The sequence below is a fragment of the Tenrec ecaudatus genome, chromosome 18 (genome assembly GCF_050624435.1).
Source record: "Tenrec ecaudatus isolate mTenEca1 chromosome 18, mTenEca1.hap1, whole genome shotgun sequence".
In the NCBI taxonomy this organism is placed as follows: Eukaryota; Metazoa; Chordata; class Mammalia; order Afrosoricida; family Tenrecidae; genus Tenrec; species Tenrec ecaudatus.
In genome coordinates this window covers 5,907,706-5,924,933 of record NC_134547.1, presented here as the reverse complement: position 1 = coordinate 5,924,933, position 17,228 = coordinate 5,907,706, and the positions used below count along the sequence as shown (strand labels likewise).

The following is a 17,228-nucleotide window of genomic DNA, read 5'->3' as shown; positions in this document are numbered from 1 at the left end:
GCTCCTGTGCCCGCAAAAGCAGCCCGGGGGCACCTGGGTCGAATTGCTCAGCTGCTAACCGGCAGGTGGACGGTGCAAAAGCCACCAGGCGCTGCCCGGAAGGAAAAAAAGGTAGCAGTCGGTTTCTGTTAAAGCTTGGAAAATCCTATGGAGATTTTCACACACACACACACACACACACACACACACACACACCACCCCCCCACCCCCACCACCACCACCCCTTTATTTCGTTTTACACCATCAATACTATGCTTACAATTGCATCCTGTTTGTGACATTCGTCTCTAATGGATGTGGTCCTCCGCTACATAGTTGTACCGTTTTTAACTTTCTAATATGTGAATACACACACACACACACACACACACACACACACGAGCTTCCAAAAATGCCTGGAAATGTTACTTGGTCTTTTCAATCCCTTTCTCTAGAAACGTTTTTAAGGCCCCCTCATGTTCATGAGTTTGCATATTCCACAAAGCTAGCAAGCCCTACCCTTTATTTGTTGTATAAACTGAAACTTTTTTTTTGCATCTTCTCACATTTATGGCTGAACTCCTCAGAGAGAAATTTCAACTGTTTCCAAAGTACAAAGGTGCTTCAAAAAGTTCTTGGTGGGGGGGAGTAGGGGTGGGGGTTAGGGGAATGGAGTTGGGGTTAAACAAGTGACCATCTAGCTCAGAAGCAACAAAGCCCACATGGAAGAAGCACACCAGCTTGTGTGATCAGGAGGTGTCGAAGGAATCAGGTACCAGGCATCAAAGAACAAAAAATCATATCCTTGTGAATGAGGGGGAGTGCAGAGTGGGGACCCGATGCCCATCTCTAGACAACTGGACATCCCCTGACAGAAGGGTCGTGGGGAGGAGATGAGCCAGTCAGTGTGCAGTGTAGCAATGATGAAACACAACTTTCCTCTAGTTCCTAAATGCTTCCTCTCCATCTCCCCATCATGATCCAATTCTACCTTACAAATCTGGCTAGACCAAAGGATGTACACTGGTACAGATAGGAACTGGAAACGCAGGGAATCCAGGGTGGATGATCCCTTCAGGACCAGTAGTGTGAGTGGCGATACTGAGAGGGTTGAGGGAGGGTGGGGTAGAAAGGGGGAACCGATTACAAGGATCTACATATAACCTCCTCCCTGGGTGATGGACAACAGAAAAGTGGTTGAAGGAAAACGTCGGACAGTGTAAGATATGACAAAATAATAATTTATAAATTATTAAGTGTTCATGAGAGAAGGGGAGCGGGGAGGGAGGGGGAAAAATAAGCTGATGCCAAGAGCTTAAGTGGAGAGCGCAAGTTTTGAGAATGAGGATAATGAATGTACAAATGTGCTTTACACAATTGATGTAGGTATGGATTGTGATAAAAGTTGTATGAGCCCCCAATAAAATTATTTTTTTAAACAAAGTTCAAAAACAGGTTTTTGGGGAAAAAACTGGTTGGGCTAGGTCTGGACCAGGCTTTCCCCACCTCCTCTCCAGCTCCTCAGGAAGAACCTCACAGCCCCCATTCCCAGCCTCTTGGGAGGATGGATGACCTATTGAACTATGCAGCTCCTGCCCCAACACCCCAAAGAGCTTATCTCTCCAGGCCAGGTTTGTGTAGCCCCTTCCCCAGCACCCCAGGAAGCAATTTATTTTCCCAAACCAGTCCTTAAAGCCCTCCAGAGAGCAGTTTTGCAAACAACAAGATGACTTTCCACAGGTTGCATCCTGACTCAGGCCCTGCAGCTACAAGTAAAAAAAAAAATCGTCCTTCCTTCTGTCAACGTATACTTCCTTAGCTCAAGCTCAATATATCTCCCACCACCTCACCGACAAGCTGCGACTGCCCTGACCTAACTCGTTGGGTTGCAGAACTTGTCCGGGAGTTTTTCCCTGTCCTTAATAAAGCCTCTCTATACTTCCCATTCCTGACTGAGCCTTGTCTCCTTCTGCGCCTCCATCTCCAATCTCTCAAAAACCTTCCATTTTTCCCACTTGAAGCACTCTAATGCTGGGAAGACATTTTACACACGTCTTCCCCTTTATCCGCTTCTTTGCAAAGTAAAAATAAGTGTGATTTTCATATTTGTGAGGGATCACAATTGTTTGCCTTTCCAGTCCAGCCTCGCGTTGCTTGGATTTGTTGGCCTACCTGCACCAGGGAAGGGGAACCGGTGATGCTTTCAGGTGAGCTTGGGGGTGTTAACCACAAGATGTGGTCGTTCAGTGTGGGATATAGAAAGATTTCTCCAAAATTGTCTCCCCCAAACTCAAGACTCTGCTTACTACACGTGATAAATGACTACACTAGGAGGTCAATGAAAGTAGGTCAGAGGTTATTCTCCCTAAGGATTATCAGCCATCTAGACTCTAGAGCAGCATCCCTCAAACCTGTGGGTCGCAACCTCTCTGGCCGTCAAGCGACTCTTTCACAGGGATCACCTAAGACCATCGGAAAATACATAAATATTTCACAATATATAATTATATATTGTTTTTGTGATCACTATGCTTTGATTATGTGTCATTATGTTCAATTTGTAACAATGAAAATATATCCTGCATATCAGATATTTACATGATGATCATAACAGTAGCAAAATTACAGTGATGAAGTAGCAAAAAAAATAATTTTATGGTTGGGGGTCACCACACATGAGGAACTTTTTTTTTTTTACTCCCACCACCCCCATGAGGAACTGTCTTAAAGGGTCTCCGCATTAGGGAGGTTGAGAACCACTGCTCTAGAGCAACCAGACAGTATTGTATAGTCTAACTCTCCCTAAGTAGAGCCCACTCCTTTTTGATAAGGTGATTGTTCCCTTGGAGGAGAGCCTGAAGGCAAGGTCGGGACCACTCAGGATGACTAAGGTTAGGCTACTATATTGAGTCTAGGGTCCGCCCATCTTGCCACATATGTACCCCTATTCCCTCCCCGAACTATTGTGTGTACACCCCTAGGTCAACCCCTTCCTCTTGCTTGTGTTGCCTATGTTACAACCATATCATATGACTTAGGTCGTTATCTGTAATCAGGAGGCTTGCATGTCCCCAAAGATACATAAGCCTTGGGTAGAAATAAATCTCACCTCTCTCCTGCCCTCTCTGCCCGTGATGCACGTGGACTTGGCTGGTGAGATCGTGGCCATCCAGGAGGTGAGCCTGCTACTATGAAATGTGTCTGATTTGTTTATTTCACCTTCTCTTCTATCTCTATTTTCTGTGGCATTACTATAATCTTTATATATCATAACTGTACAATCATGCCTATTGGACCCGTAATATAGTTGTGAGGGGCTGGCTACCCCTACAGTTGAAACCCACTGGTTGCTCCTTAGGAGAAAGGTAAAGCATGCTGTTCTCATAAAGGTTCAGAAACCTTATACGGATTGTGATGAGTTAAAAAAAATCGACTCTATAACAGTGGGTTTGGCTGCGGTGGGTCTGCAGTAGAAACACACTCTGAAATCTGCTGTCATGATGACATTGGTGGGGCTGCAGGGTGAACCTTAGCAAGGGACATATATGTGGGAAACTGAGGCATGGGAAGAAAGTATATGTGGATGAATTCTTTATTCTCTTATTTAAGGAGCCTGGCAGGCCAGGATTCTAGGGTGGAGGGAGGCCTTCACACTTGAGTTAGAGATAAGTCCCAATCACATGCTCATAATTAATATTAACCCCACCATATCCTCCTAAAATAGTTCTACCTTAAAGTGACCTCTTATAGGTGCATGGCTGATTGCTATCTGACTGGCAGCTTTATCTGTAGGAGCAGACATGTTGCTATTGCTCTCCCTGCTCAGGGGACAGTCACTCCCCCTTACCTGCCCCCAGCACTGCTGTTAGGTTCCTCCTCCAGTGAACTCAGGGACCTCTAGGGTTAAGCTTTAGCCCACTTTGTTACTTATGTGGCTACCAGTAAGTAGAGGGGCTTACATGCCTTGAGAGTATATGTGATGATGATGATGATTGATGATACAATCTCTCTGCATGGACCTGGCTCCTGAAGTCACGGTAGAGGTGAGCACCCCCAAATTTTTGTCTGTTGTTGGAAACTAACACTGAGGGAAATATGATGAGGACTACATTCCCTAACTTATCACAGAGGGAATCTGGAAAGCTAGTATTTCATGGTAGAAAACCCTCCACTTTGGTAAATTAGAGGTAAAGTCCAAGTACATGATCCTGCTTTAAATATCATTCTCACCGATTCTCCCCTAACAGCTGTTGCCTTTAAGTGAGCACATGGCTGATTCTATCGCCCTATAGATGCAGACATCCTTTTCTCTCTTCCCAAACCCCCTCCTCCCTTCCCTCAATGCAGGTATTAGGTTTCCTCACCTGTGAGCTCAGGGACCTTACTGTAGATGCCACCCATCTTGTGACACGTGTAACTACTGAATATGCATGTCTTAAGGCTACGTATAAATGTCCCAAGATAGTAAGACTCTCTCTCTTCTCCCAGATCCACGTGGATCATCCAGAAGGGCTGAGGTGGGCATGTACCATAAAATGTGTCTGCCTCCTTTATCTTACTCTCTCTTTCTTATTCTCTGTGACTTTACTATCATCTTTATATATTATCACCATACATCTGCATCTTCTGGTCCTCGGGTTGCTAGGAGGCTGGCTTCCTCTGACAGTCTTCCCTTCAATTACACAGCCGCCCCTCAGGACCCATCCGGATGTGGGGCTGGACTCCACATGTATGTATCCTCTCTCTTCTCAGTCTCCATTGTGGGTGAGCAACCTGAGCTGCTTGTGGTCTGATCTGCAATGGAGACCCCCTCTATGGAGCTACATCTCCATTATTACATTTCAGAGGAAAGTCGTAGGAAGTGTAAGGTGTCTCCAGCGAGTCAGGCCTCGGTGCTTGGCTTCCCAAGAGAAAGAATATGCGCTGAAGCACAGTTTGTCATCCAAGTGAGTTTTTTTGGAAAGGACAGGAGAAGTTTCAGATTTTACAGTCTCAAAAGGGTACGCACGATTTCAGGGAAGTGTACCAAGCCATGTGGAAGCCGCACTGGGGCTCACAACTGGTCGTGAGCAACATCATGGACAAGAGCACCACACACACGGGGATCTGAGGGAGGGTTCCCAGGGACAGAGGTGTCCAGGGAGAATGGGTAAGAGGACTAGGGCCAGAAAAAGCATGGGGGGGGGGGGGAAGAGTAAGAGGATGCCCCAGCATGCTCCCTGCCTTTATCCTGGCCCACTCTCTGGCTGGGGGAGGCGTGGTTGATGGTATTGGTTGACCCCATTGGCTGTGTTAAGCCCACCTGGGTGATGTCATGGGCCCGAGCCTAGTTTGGACCACCCAGGTGTACCTCCTACCTAGCTCAGGGGTTTGAGTTGGAGCATGCTCAATGAGGGTCTTCATAGATGTCTAATGGTCGCCTGAGTTATTTCCAACCTCCTTTATGGGGGCCTTTGTGGGATATAAAAAGGCTTTTCCCCAGCTCGTCTCCCCCAGATATAGGTCAGACCTAGGACACTGCTTGCAACTAATGGTAAATGATTGTCAAGTTTTCTCCCTGAAGGCATCAGCCATCGAGAGCAAGCAGACTACTGTGTGGTCCACTGTAGTGGGGCTCACTCCCTGCTGTTTAGGACAGTGGATTGTGTTCCCTGGAGAGCTCAGAATAAGTCAAACCACCAGTTCAAGGACGATCAGGTTTAAGCTGCCATCATAAATCTAGGATCCACCCATCTTGTCACAAGTGTACCCTCAATCCCTCTTCTTCCTATAGCGTGTGCACCCCTAGATCGTCCTCCTCCCATTGCTGTATAGTCCTGAATGGTACAACCCCTTCCTGTGATGTAGGTCGTTACCTTTAATTATGGGCTTACACGCCCCCAAAGATATATAAGCCTTGGTTAGAAATCAATCCTCTCTTCTCCGAACCTCCAAGAGGGGCTGAGGTAAGCATACTACCATGAAATATGTCTGATTCTTTCATTTAATCTTCTCTCTTACCTCTCCTATTCTCTATGACTTTACCATAATCTTTATATAGTATAACTGAACAATTGCATCTATGGACCCATGATATATTGTTAGGGGCTGAATACCCCTAACAGGCCTTTGCAGGCATGGGAAGGACCACCCCCTTGTCCCTGAATCTAGCTACCTAACAGATCCACTTAGACATATCAACAATCAGGAAAACAAAAGTATGTGGTGTTTTTATGGCAGAGTTCTTGTTGAATCTTAAGTTTGACTGCCTCCTAGCAATGTATATGACCTACAAGATCAAAAGTATGGCATCCGCACCCCCGGCCCCGCCAGCGATTACTGCACATAAACACAGGAATAGGAAATTTATAGCTGCTAACTTTTCATGATCTTGTGAAATTTGAAAACCGTGAAGAGATGTTGCGAACAAACACTCAGACGCAAAGGAAGTAGGAGTGATTTTAATTTGTGGTGCTGACTTCTATATACTCAAAATATGTGACAAAGCGTAATTGGGCACACTGATGTTACCTGTTCTCACCGCAGACTACTCAGTGCAATGTTTTCTATCCTTGCGATCATACGACAGGAGGTTTTGTATTTTTAACATTGTTTGTAGGTGAATGACCATCTCCAACATCATTGGTTCCCTGTTTCTCCCTGATAAATATCAGATCCACAGTTCGGTTCAGCTTCATGTCAGAGGTATTACTATTCAGATGTCTTTAGTCACCTTAAGTATGAAATGAGGTTATTGGTTAAGATTTCTCCTCAGTGAAAATGTTCTAATTTATTATGGCCTTTGTTTTCTGAAAAGCATTCCAATGTCCAAGGAAACCAGCCTCCAACATCCAAAGGGCCAGAAGCACAAAAATATAGCGATGATAATATAAAGATGATAGTGAAGTCATAGAGGATAAGAAAGATAGGAGAGAGTAAAATAAAGGAGTCAGACACATTTTATAGTAGCAGGCTCACCTTAGCTCCTCTTGATGGACCACGTGGAATTGGGAGAAGTGAGAGAGAACCTTTACTATCTTGGGACATTTATAGGTAGCCTTAACATGCATATTTAGTAGTTACATGCATCACAAGGTGGGTGGTATCTACATGAAGGTCCCTGAGCTCACAGGTGAGGAAACCTAATATATGCACTTGGGAAAGGTACAAGGGAGGTTGGGTGTCATGGTGGGAAGAGAGAGCAAAGAGATAATGTCTGCTTCTATAGGGAGATAGAATCAACCATGTGCTCACTTTAAGGCAGCATGGCTGTTAAGGGGAGAATCTGTGGGAATGATGTTTAAAGCAGGATCATGTACTTGAACTTTACCTTTAACTTACCAAAGTGGAGACTCTCCTACCATGGAATACCAGCTTTCCCAGATTCCCTCTGTGATAAGTTAGGGAATAGAGTCCTCGTCCTGTTTCCCTCAATGTTTGTTTCCCACATTCCAACATTCGCTTCACTCAAAAGGTTTCATTTACATGTGATTTATCATGCAATCTCTCTTCTCAGGGCAAGATTTCTATGATATGACTCAATCATATTGCCTTTCTTCTCCCCTGATTTCCCTGATAAAAGGAGGCTACCCTGTTGAGACACAATTTTCCATGTTCACTACATTTCAAAATTTTCTCTCATAGTTGGGTTATCTTCATTGCATTCATAGGGTGTTTCTTGTGCAAATCCTCTTGTGTTCAGAATTTAACAGCTCATTAAAGTTTTCCTATTCCTCACTGTGTTCCTTGTTTCTTTACTGGGCGAATTTCCTGATGGGAAGGGAGAAAACAATACTCAACAGAGGAAGTTTTTCCACATTCACTGTATTGATAGGGTTTCTCTCCGACATGACTTTTTCTGGTGGACACAGATAGGATTTTCAAATACTGCTTTCCCATATTCACTACACCTGTGTGACGTCTTTCCCATACACTTTCCCATTCACTACACCTGTGTGACTGCTTTCCCATATTCTCTCCTGTGTGACGTCTCTATGTCTCATGAGTTGTGACTTCAGTGAAGATTTGCCCACATGGAAAGCATCCATCCTTAAGGTTGCTTTCTGGTCTGGCATAATTGATAAATAATCAGATTGTGGGAAGCAGAGGACTGGGGAGAGAGGATATGCAAACAAATTATTTATTTGCTTATGTTAAGATCGCTGGCAGAGCAGGATACTGGGTGGAGGTGTGAGGTTTTTCAAGTGGTAATACCTCAGTGCTTGGCTTCGCAGGAAAAAGAAATCAAGGCAAAGCCTGAATCCAAGTGAGCTTTTAATGAAGGATGGGAGAAGTTTTAGGTTTTACAGTCTCAAGGAGTACATCTGTCAGGGCAGCCAGCCCCCAACAAATCATCACGGGTCCAGTAGGCACAATTGTATGGCAATATGCAAAGATTATAGTAAAGTCATAGAGAACATGAGAGATAGGAGAGAGAGTAAAATGAAGGAGTCAGACACATTTCATAGTAGCATGCTCACCTCAGCCCCGCTGAAGTTGGGAATGCATTAACTCTCTCTCTGCTCGGATCTAGTTCCTGAACCATGGCGAAGGTAAGCACGCCAAAACTTCTGTTGTCTCTTAGTTTCTCCCCTCAGTGGCACAACCACCCTTTAAGACCCATCCAGATGTGAAGCTGGATTTCACATAAGATGCTCTTATGTCTGAAAGCCTTAGCACTTTCAATATATCCACAGGGTTTCTCGCTTGTAAGAGTCAATTGATGTCTACTGAGCACTACCATGCTCCTAATGGCTTGTTGACATTTAAGACAGACAAAGGGTTTATCTCCTGTTTGTGTCCTCCGATGTACAGCGAACATCACCTTTCTTAACTTTCACACATTCATTGCATTCATAAGATTTTCTGGGATTCAGCCTACATCCAGATGGAAGGATCTTAAGGGGTGGTTGTGTAATTAAAGGGAAGAAATTAAGTAATTGAAGGGAAGAAATTAAGAATTAAGGGAAATCAGCCCCTCACACTATCACAGGTTCATAAGTGTAACTGTATGGTTAAGATATATAAAGATTATAGTCAAGTCATAGAGAATAAGAGAGATAGGAGAGAGAGTGAAATAAAGGAGTCAGACACATTTCATGGTAGCATGCTTACCTCGACCTTTCTTGGTGGTCCACATTGAGGTACGGAGGAGAGGGCAAAAGACACACGGGAAAGGAAAGGAGCGGAAAGGTGGGAGAGGGAAGGAGGATGGGAAGAGAGAGCGATTTAGTAACCATGTACATCACAAGAAGGGTTGTACCATAGGCAGTACAGAAGGGTGTACACCCTATAGGAAGAGGAGGGATTAAGGGTACACATATGACAAGATGGACAGATCAACTAGATTCATGATAGTGGCCTAACCTTGATTGTCCTTGAGCTAGGGACATGATTTATTCTAAACTTTCAGGGGAAGCAATCCACTGTCCCTATCTGCAGGGAGTGAGCCCCACCTATGCATGACAGACAATAGGGTCTGCTTGTTCTGGATGGCTGGTGCCTTCAGGGAGATAACCTGACAAAGATTAACTGTTAGTTGCAAGCAGTATCCTAGGTCTGACATACATTTGGGGGACAGAAGTTGGGGAAGTCTTTTTATATCCCACAATTAAGAGGCAGACAAAAGTTTTGGTAATTCCTCCATATTAGGGACCAGGTCTCGGGGAGAGAAATGTATTCTTAAAATCAGCTTATGTAGTCTCAGGGTTTGCAAGCCCCCTTAATTACATGTCACCACATACACAGTAAAGTGGGTTTTACCCTAACCCTAGAGGTCCCTGAGTTCATTGGAGGAGTAACCTAACACCAGTGCTGGGGGCAGGTAAGGGGGAATGACTGTTCCCTGAATGGGGAGAGCAATAGCAACATGTCTGCTCCTGTCGATAAAGCTGCAGGTCAGACAGCCATCAGCCATGTGCTTGTAAGAGGTCACTTTAAGGCAGCACTAGGATGGGAGAAATATTGTGGAGATTAATCTTAATCATGAGAATGTGATTTGGACTCATCTCTAATTCACAAGTGTGAAGACCTCCCTCCATCCAGAACTCTGACCTCCCAGGCTTAATTATGAGAATTAGTCCGCATACACTTTGTTCCCATTCCCCAGTTTCCCACAAGGTTTCTCTCCTGTGTGAGTTAATTGGTAGACCAGATGTGTAGTCTATAAAACTTTTCCACATTCACAGCATGCATGAGGTTTCTCTCCTGTATGAATTCCCTGCTGAGTTATGGGTGATGACTTATCATTATTATATTATATATAATTAATATATTATTTCAATATATTATTCAATAACACATATTAATATATTATATTAATACTATATGGACTTATATAAATATTTATCAACATATTAATATATTATAAAGGCTTTCCCATATTCCTTGCACTCATAAGGTTTCTCACATGTGTGAATTCTTTGATGTGTTACGAAGTGTGATTTTTCTAAATTAAAAGGCTATCTAGGCTTGTATAGATTTACAGTGTGGGAAGCCCTAGGGGGAAGTTCGGCCCTACGGGGTTGCTTTGAGTCTGAAATGGAATTTATGCCAGTTAGGGTTTTTACCTTTATTGCTTAGTACGCATCCAAACCAGTTCCTTCCAGAAGCCTCTGATGGTCCGAGCCCACCAGTCTCTCCAAACACGGGAGGGTATATTACTTCCCAGCTTGGCACCTTTCCCTCCTTACAGTTCACAGCTCCCGAGCCCTAGACATCCCCGTGAACTCCAAACCTCCGACCACAGAAGCCCTGCAGGTGAATCAACCCTTGTGCTCAATGACCATCCTCCTGAGATCCCCTCGGTCAGTGGCTTTCCCTGTCATGGGGCCAGCCCCTAACACATCATCACAGGTTTGGTAGGCACAATTGTACAGCGATAAGTAAAGATGATAGAAGAGAGATTGAAACAATGGAGTCAAATACATTTCATGGTAGTATGCTCACCTCAGCCTCACTTGGTGGTTCGAGTGGAGAGAATTTATTGTTAACCAAGGATTTTATATTCTCTGGGGATGTGGAAGCCCCCTAATTACAGGTACAGACATACGTCACAGGAGAGGGTTGTGCTATAGGTAATACAGTAATGGGAGGGGGTTGATCTAGGGGTATTCACGCAATAGGAAGGAGAGGTAATGGGGGTACACATGTGACAAGATGGGCGGGTCCTAGATTCAGGAAGGCAGCTTAATTTTGGATATCACTGAGCAGGTTTGACGTGTTCTCTGGGTCACTATAGACACCATTATCAATAGGGTGTAAACCCCACCTGCAGGAACCACACCATTACCGCAAGCCTTTAGGCAAAAGTAGTTCATTGTTCTTAACAGCAGAGAGTGGGCTCCATCTGTGGTGGACCCAGACAGTAGTCTGGCAACTGACTGCCTTCAGGGAGGTAACTGGACAATCATTTACCATTAGCTGCAAGCAGTGGTCCTAAGTCTAACATATATTTGGGGGCGATGACTTGGGAGAAATCTTTCTGTTTCCCACATATCCCCATATGGCCCCTCCCCAGGGCCAAATTTCTAATGCTTTTTAAAAATTTATTTATTTTCTTTTTTTTCTAATGCTTTTGTATAAATCCCAAGAAACTGATCAAACCCCGCCCCCCCAAAGCAACACCCCCAAAACCAGGGTAAGAGGAATGAATACATCACTTCCGCCGACAGGCTCTCGCTTCCGGTGCAGACGCAGTGGCGCTCGGGAAGTCCGGGGAGGGGGTGGGAAGGGGGTGCGGCCGCCAAGTGGTGGGACGGTCCTGGAAAATGGGGCGAAATATGTCGTTTTCAGTAGCTTCTCCCCGTCCCGTGCGCTGCGCACAGGGGTCCGGGGGACGGCGTCGCCCGCGGAACGGCCACCGGCTGGGAAAATGGCCGCTCCCGGTGCGCAGGCGCCGTCGGGGCGCGCGCGCGTGACGTCATAAGCGCGCCGTCCGACGCCTGACGCCGAGCGTCTGGAGATACGCCAGGTGGCTCTCGGCGGCCGCCATCTGCCCAACTCCGGAGCATCCGGCGGGCCGTCGGCGTGCAGCCTGGGCGTTGAGGGCCACCGAGGGAAAGTGCTCACGGTAGTGAGTCCTCGGGTTCGTCGCCCGCCGGGGGGACGGCGGTCGGGTCAATGTCAAGGCTGAGGGGAGCGCGTGGGGGAGGGGTGCATCTGGAAGTAGGGAAGGGAATCAGTTCTCCTCCGGGGGTCGTGTGTTCGGCCGTCCATTGGGCGGGGGGCGGGGGGTGTCGTTATTAAGGGTTTCCTGCACTGAGGCAGCTGGTGGAGACTTTGGAATGTGTCCGACGTCGCCATTGATGGGGTGTCTACGTCGGCGTGTTGATGGAGAAGTGAGACGGGGGAGGGGGGTGTCGGTGTTGCAGGCAGAGTTGGGGGGAGTTTGTTGATTGTATTTTGTGTTTACTTTGAGGATGTCGCGTCTCTATAATTTGTTTTGAAATTTTTACCCGCGGGCCTTGACGCCTTCGTCACCTGAAAGGTTCCACCAGAAAATAGTTCTTAGTAAAGTTCTGTTCTGTTTCACTTTTAGGCGTGGTCATTAGGTGCTGAAGCATGGGTATAATCTTATATCGGTTGTTAATTTTCTTTTAATCTAACACCCTGTCATAAGGTTAGGTTGAAAGTTTTCTTCTGCCTCGCTTTTCCTTAAAAAAAAAAAAAAGCCAGATGGAGTCTATGGTTCAGATGGATGCTTTCCTTTGAGTAGATTTATTTGCTGTATAACATTTTGTATAACATTTTGAGGAACTTGTGTTTTGCTTATCCCAACCCAGGCTTTTTGTTTTTCTGAACTGCTGTGGCGTTTTTCTACTTTTGTCTTGGATATTTCTGTTCATGTTATTTCTACATAATTGATACAGTGTTTCTAGTTGTACACATTAAGTAAGGGGGCTCTTTGCTTTCCCTCTGGTCCCACACTCCCCGTTTGTGTTCTAATTGTAATATACAGATGCCAGTTTGTTTTTATTATGTTAACCCTGCAGTCTTCTGGTGCTACTAGTTTAAATTTAAGATTTCAATTGATCTCCACCTTTTTTTTTTCTAGTTGAGGATTTTTATCATCTGCAAATTCTTTTAGCCAAGTGGCAGGTTTGTGAACCATGGAAGTGCGAAAAAGCTGTCCTTCTCTACCACTGATTTAAGTAAGTTGCTCAAGTCTGTATGCCAGTGTCTTGTGAAAACATGCATCATGATTCTGTTGTAGAGAAAGAACTGCGGTGTCCAAAGTAAACGTGCAGGTTTGTATTCGTGGCAGAGGGTTTTCTGCAAGTCCAGGGGCCCTTGGCTAAGTGCTCCAGGGAAACCGCTCATTTACAGCAGCTTGACCTGCAGCAATCAGAAGTTAGAGTTAAAATGGGTAGGATTGATGGACATAGTGGTAGCTGGCTGACCATAATCTTAATAGGGTATTAGATCCCCTTTGAGTTTAGGAAGTCTGCATGGAGTACCAGCCCCCACAGCCCAATGGGTCCAAAAAGCGCAGTTGTGTAATTGAAGGGTAAATTAAAGAGACATCAGACAAAGCAAAGCATACAAGGGCTCACCTCTGCTATGTCTTCAGGAGCCAGTTCCATGCAGAGAGAGAGAGATGTAGTCCCAACATCAGCATGTAACTCTCCCTAATTACAGATAACTACATATGTAAAAAGGTTGTACCCTAACTGTAAAGGTCCCTGAGTTCATGGGAGGAGTCACTTAACACCTGTCGTGAGCAAGGAGAGACATGACATATATCTGTTCCCATAGTTAAAGCTGCAACCTAGATAGCAATCAGCCATGTGCTTTTAAGAGGTAGCACTATTATGGGAGGATTTGTGGGGGTCAATATTAATTATGAGAATGTGATTAAGACTCATCTCTAACTCACAAGTGTGAAGGGCTCTCTCCACCCCAGAATCCTAGCTTGCCAGGCTCATTAAAATAGAATAAAGAATGTGCCGGCATACACTCTTCCCAGTCCCCTGTTTCCCACAGAACAAGGCTATGGAAACGTACAAAGTATGGTAAGGGGATCAGGAGGGAAATAAGTTTGTGAGGCAGAGCAAAGGGAACATTGTTGACACATTAGATCATGCTGGCACCTGTACCCCAGCCTCTGAGGACAGTAAAGCCGAATTGATTTCTCTATTCTCCTTGTAGACTCTGGAAATTTGAAAGCAAAGGGTTTGTTGAAACAATAAAAGAGATCACAAGTGAAAATGGTAATGCTCTTTTGCGTAAGAGACAAACAAAAGGGTTTAGAGAGAAAAGCTATAAGCATGCCTCCAACTAGCATGAGTTTATTGTAACCGTGACTACATCTCTCTGAAGCTGAAACAGATCTTGTCCCCCAGGCTCTTATGAGCAAGGTGAGCTGCTCATAGAGAAATCAAAGGTGCAGTGGAGATTTTTACAAAGATGCCTTGATACATTGTGTGAAAGAAAAGTACACCCCCCACTCTCATGATCACAGTTCTGCCTTACAAATGCAGCTAGACCAGAGGATGTACACTGGTACAGATAGGAATCCAGGACAGATAACCCTTCAGCACCAATAATGAGAGTAGAGATACCAGGAGGGGAAGGGGAAGATGGGGGGGAAAGGGAGAACCGAACACAATGATCTATATACAACCCCCTCCCTGGGGAACGGACAACAGAAAAGTGGGTGAAGGGAAACATCGGACAGTGTAAGACATGAAAAAAAATTTTATAAATTATCAAGAGTTCTTGAGGGGAAAGGGAGATGAGCTGTTACCAGGGGCTCAAGTAGAAAGCCAATGTTTTGAGAATGATGAGGGAAACAAATGTACAAATATGCTTGACACGATGGATGGATGAATGGATGGATTGTACTAGCCCCCGATAAAATGATTTTTTAAAAAAACGTTTACAATAAATGTAATATGGAGAAAGGGGACATTTTTGTTAACCTATACTTGTATGCTCAATCTAAGTCTATAGTGACTGACCTCTCAATTAGTCTACCCAGTGTCATTTTTTTCTTGTACCACGAATAAATACTAGATTTTTTTCTTGCCAAAAAAAGAAAAATACAAATGGAGTCACTGAAGACAAGGAAGGAGAGGTTTGGCTTAGACTTTAGCTAGAGCTTTTAGTTCTTTCAGAAGCCTTAGTTAATGTGTGTGTTTATACACACACATATATATCCACTTCCTAGTTAATTTTACAACTTTCTATTTTACTTATGACAATGAATGCTTAAGTTCAGTAAACCATACAGGCAGTGTCCAGATTACAAATTGTTTCCTTTCCTAAATCTGTGTATAAGTTGAATTTGTATGTCAATCAGACAGGTATGTTCGTATCTAACATTAGCCAGTCAAATGTGTTTCTTAGTGTGTGCTAAGAGCCATAGGTTTTTTTTAGTGCTTTTATTCAATTCCTACTGTGGGATATTAAGTGAGTAAATGTCCTTTCATGGTGAAGTAGAATACCCTGCATGCAGTATAGCTGAATAGGTGGAAAGAGCCATTAACCCGGCATCTAGTCTTCTTTCAGCTAGTAGTTTCATAGTGACCCTAGAGGACATAATAGAACCCAAGACTGTCAGTAGAAAGCCTCAGCTTTCTCCTTCGAAGCAGCTGTTGGATTTGAACTGCTCACTCTGAATTAGCAGCCCGACTCATAACCCCCTGCACCACCCGGGCTCTATGGTTGCAATGAGTCAGACTCCACCCAGTGGCAGTGAGTGAGTCTTCTTTCATAGGAGCTCTTTTACTGTAGAATTGTTATGTATAATCTCTACCTCTCATTAAAATTTTCTTGGTTTTATTTTGCTAGATTTCTTTTTTAATTAGTGGGCTTTAATTTTTTTTAAAGCAATTTATTGGGGCTCATACAATTCTTATCACAATTCATACATATACATACATCAATTGTATAAAGCACATCTGTACAGTCTTTGCCCTAATCATTTTTTTCTCTTTTCTTGTTTTACATTTTATTAGGGACTCATACAACTCTTATCACCATCCATACATATACATACATCAATTGTATAAAGCACATCCATACATTCCCTGCCCCAATCATTCTCAAGGCATTTGCTCTCCACTTAAGCCCCTTGCATCAGGTCCTCCTTTTTTTTTCCCCTCCTCCCCTTTCCCCCCTCCCTCAGCTAGATTTCTTAATATCATAATCCTAGGGGCGGAGGGGATCCTTGTCCATAATGCTTAAACCCATTGCTGTGGAGTCGATTCTGACTCCTAGTGATCCTATAGGACGGAGTAGAAGTATTGGGTAAACCTGTACAGAAGTGGACTGCCACGTCTTTCTCTCAGAGTGGCTGGTGGAGGTCGCTTTCTTCAAGGACTTTCTCTGCCACTGTGGTGTGAGAGCAGCCATAGAAAATACGTAGACACATGGGTATAGCTGTTTTCCAGTAAAACTTTATTTGCAAAAGGATCTCTTCAGTCCTTCACAGCACCAACCACTGAAAGATGAAAATTGTATGATTGTCACTTGACCAGTATAAAACACTGCACCCAGCAATTTTCTTCAAATGCAGCTAAAACATTTAAGAACACTACCCCCAAAAAAGCAACCAAACTTACTGCACAGAGGGCCATACAAGTCTAGACCCGCTTCACAGCATTGACCTCAGACTCTGCATTTCCTCTGACAGTGAGCTCCTCTGTCAGTCAGCACCAAAACAATAACTAGAAAATCGCCCTCTTTTCGGTGGTCATTAAGCCATGGCCTTCTAAATAGTCCATGACCCTGCCTTCTAAAGATGATCGCATACTGCTGCTTGGGAGGGTGTTGCTGTGGACAACACACCTCATCTCATTAAAGTTCAGCTTCAAATAAAATCCAAACTAGTAATCATTAGTACTTTATACTGTAAAGTGAATTCTTTTAAAGTATGACTAGAATTAAATTAAAACTATGCTTATGATTAATATTTTGGCCTCCAAACCAGAGTAGTCATCCTAGGTAAGAATTCCCCAAAACCTTTGGCGACTTGTTAGCTATTTGTATGCCATCTTTCCTGAAGTTAATCTATGGAAGAACTTCCAGGTGCCTCAGACCAAGAGGTGATTGGGGTTTCTGCTCTCTCCCGTATCTAGTTCTGACTTTACAAAAGGCATTTATCTCAACCCCTCCACGTCTTCTTAGGGGAGCTGCCAATAATGTGCGTGCTTCCAGAGACTTAGTCTCAGATGAGGCCTTGTCTTCAGGTGAATCTGTAAGGTAAGAGTTGTGGCCCCAGGTGCATGTCTTACTGTGGGAAACTGACACTGAAGGAAGTATGACAA

The 17,228-nt window shown here is 44.3% G+C and overlaps 1 protein-coding gene across 8 annotated transcripts in view; it reads left to right on the top strand.

Moving 5' to 3' along the window:
• The first annotated feature begins 2 nt into the window (after window positions 1-2).
• Window positions 3-17,228, top strand: part of LOC142432371 (KRAB domain-containing protein 4-like) — a 37,920-nt gene continuing 20,694 nt past the window's right edge. For 2 of the 8 annotated variants that reach the window (XM_075537527.1, XM_075537532.1), the window contains exons 1-2: window positions 11,888-12,028; window positions 13,013-13,109. The gene's annotated coding sequence lies outside the window, so the exon portion shown is untranslated. Of the gene's footprint in view, window positions 112-2,117; window positions 2,187-11,886; window positions 12,044-13,012; window positions 13,110-17,228 lie in introns of those variants that run through there. The other 6 variants (XM_075537530.1, XM_075537534.1, XM_075537528.1 and 3 more) reach the window with 4 other exon arrangements.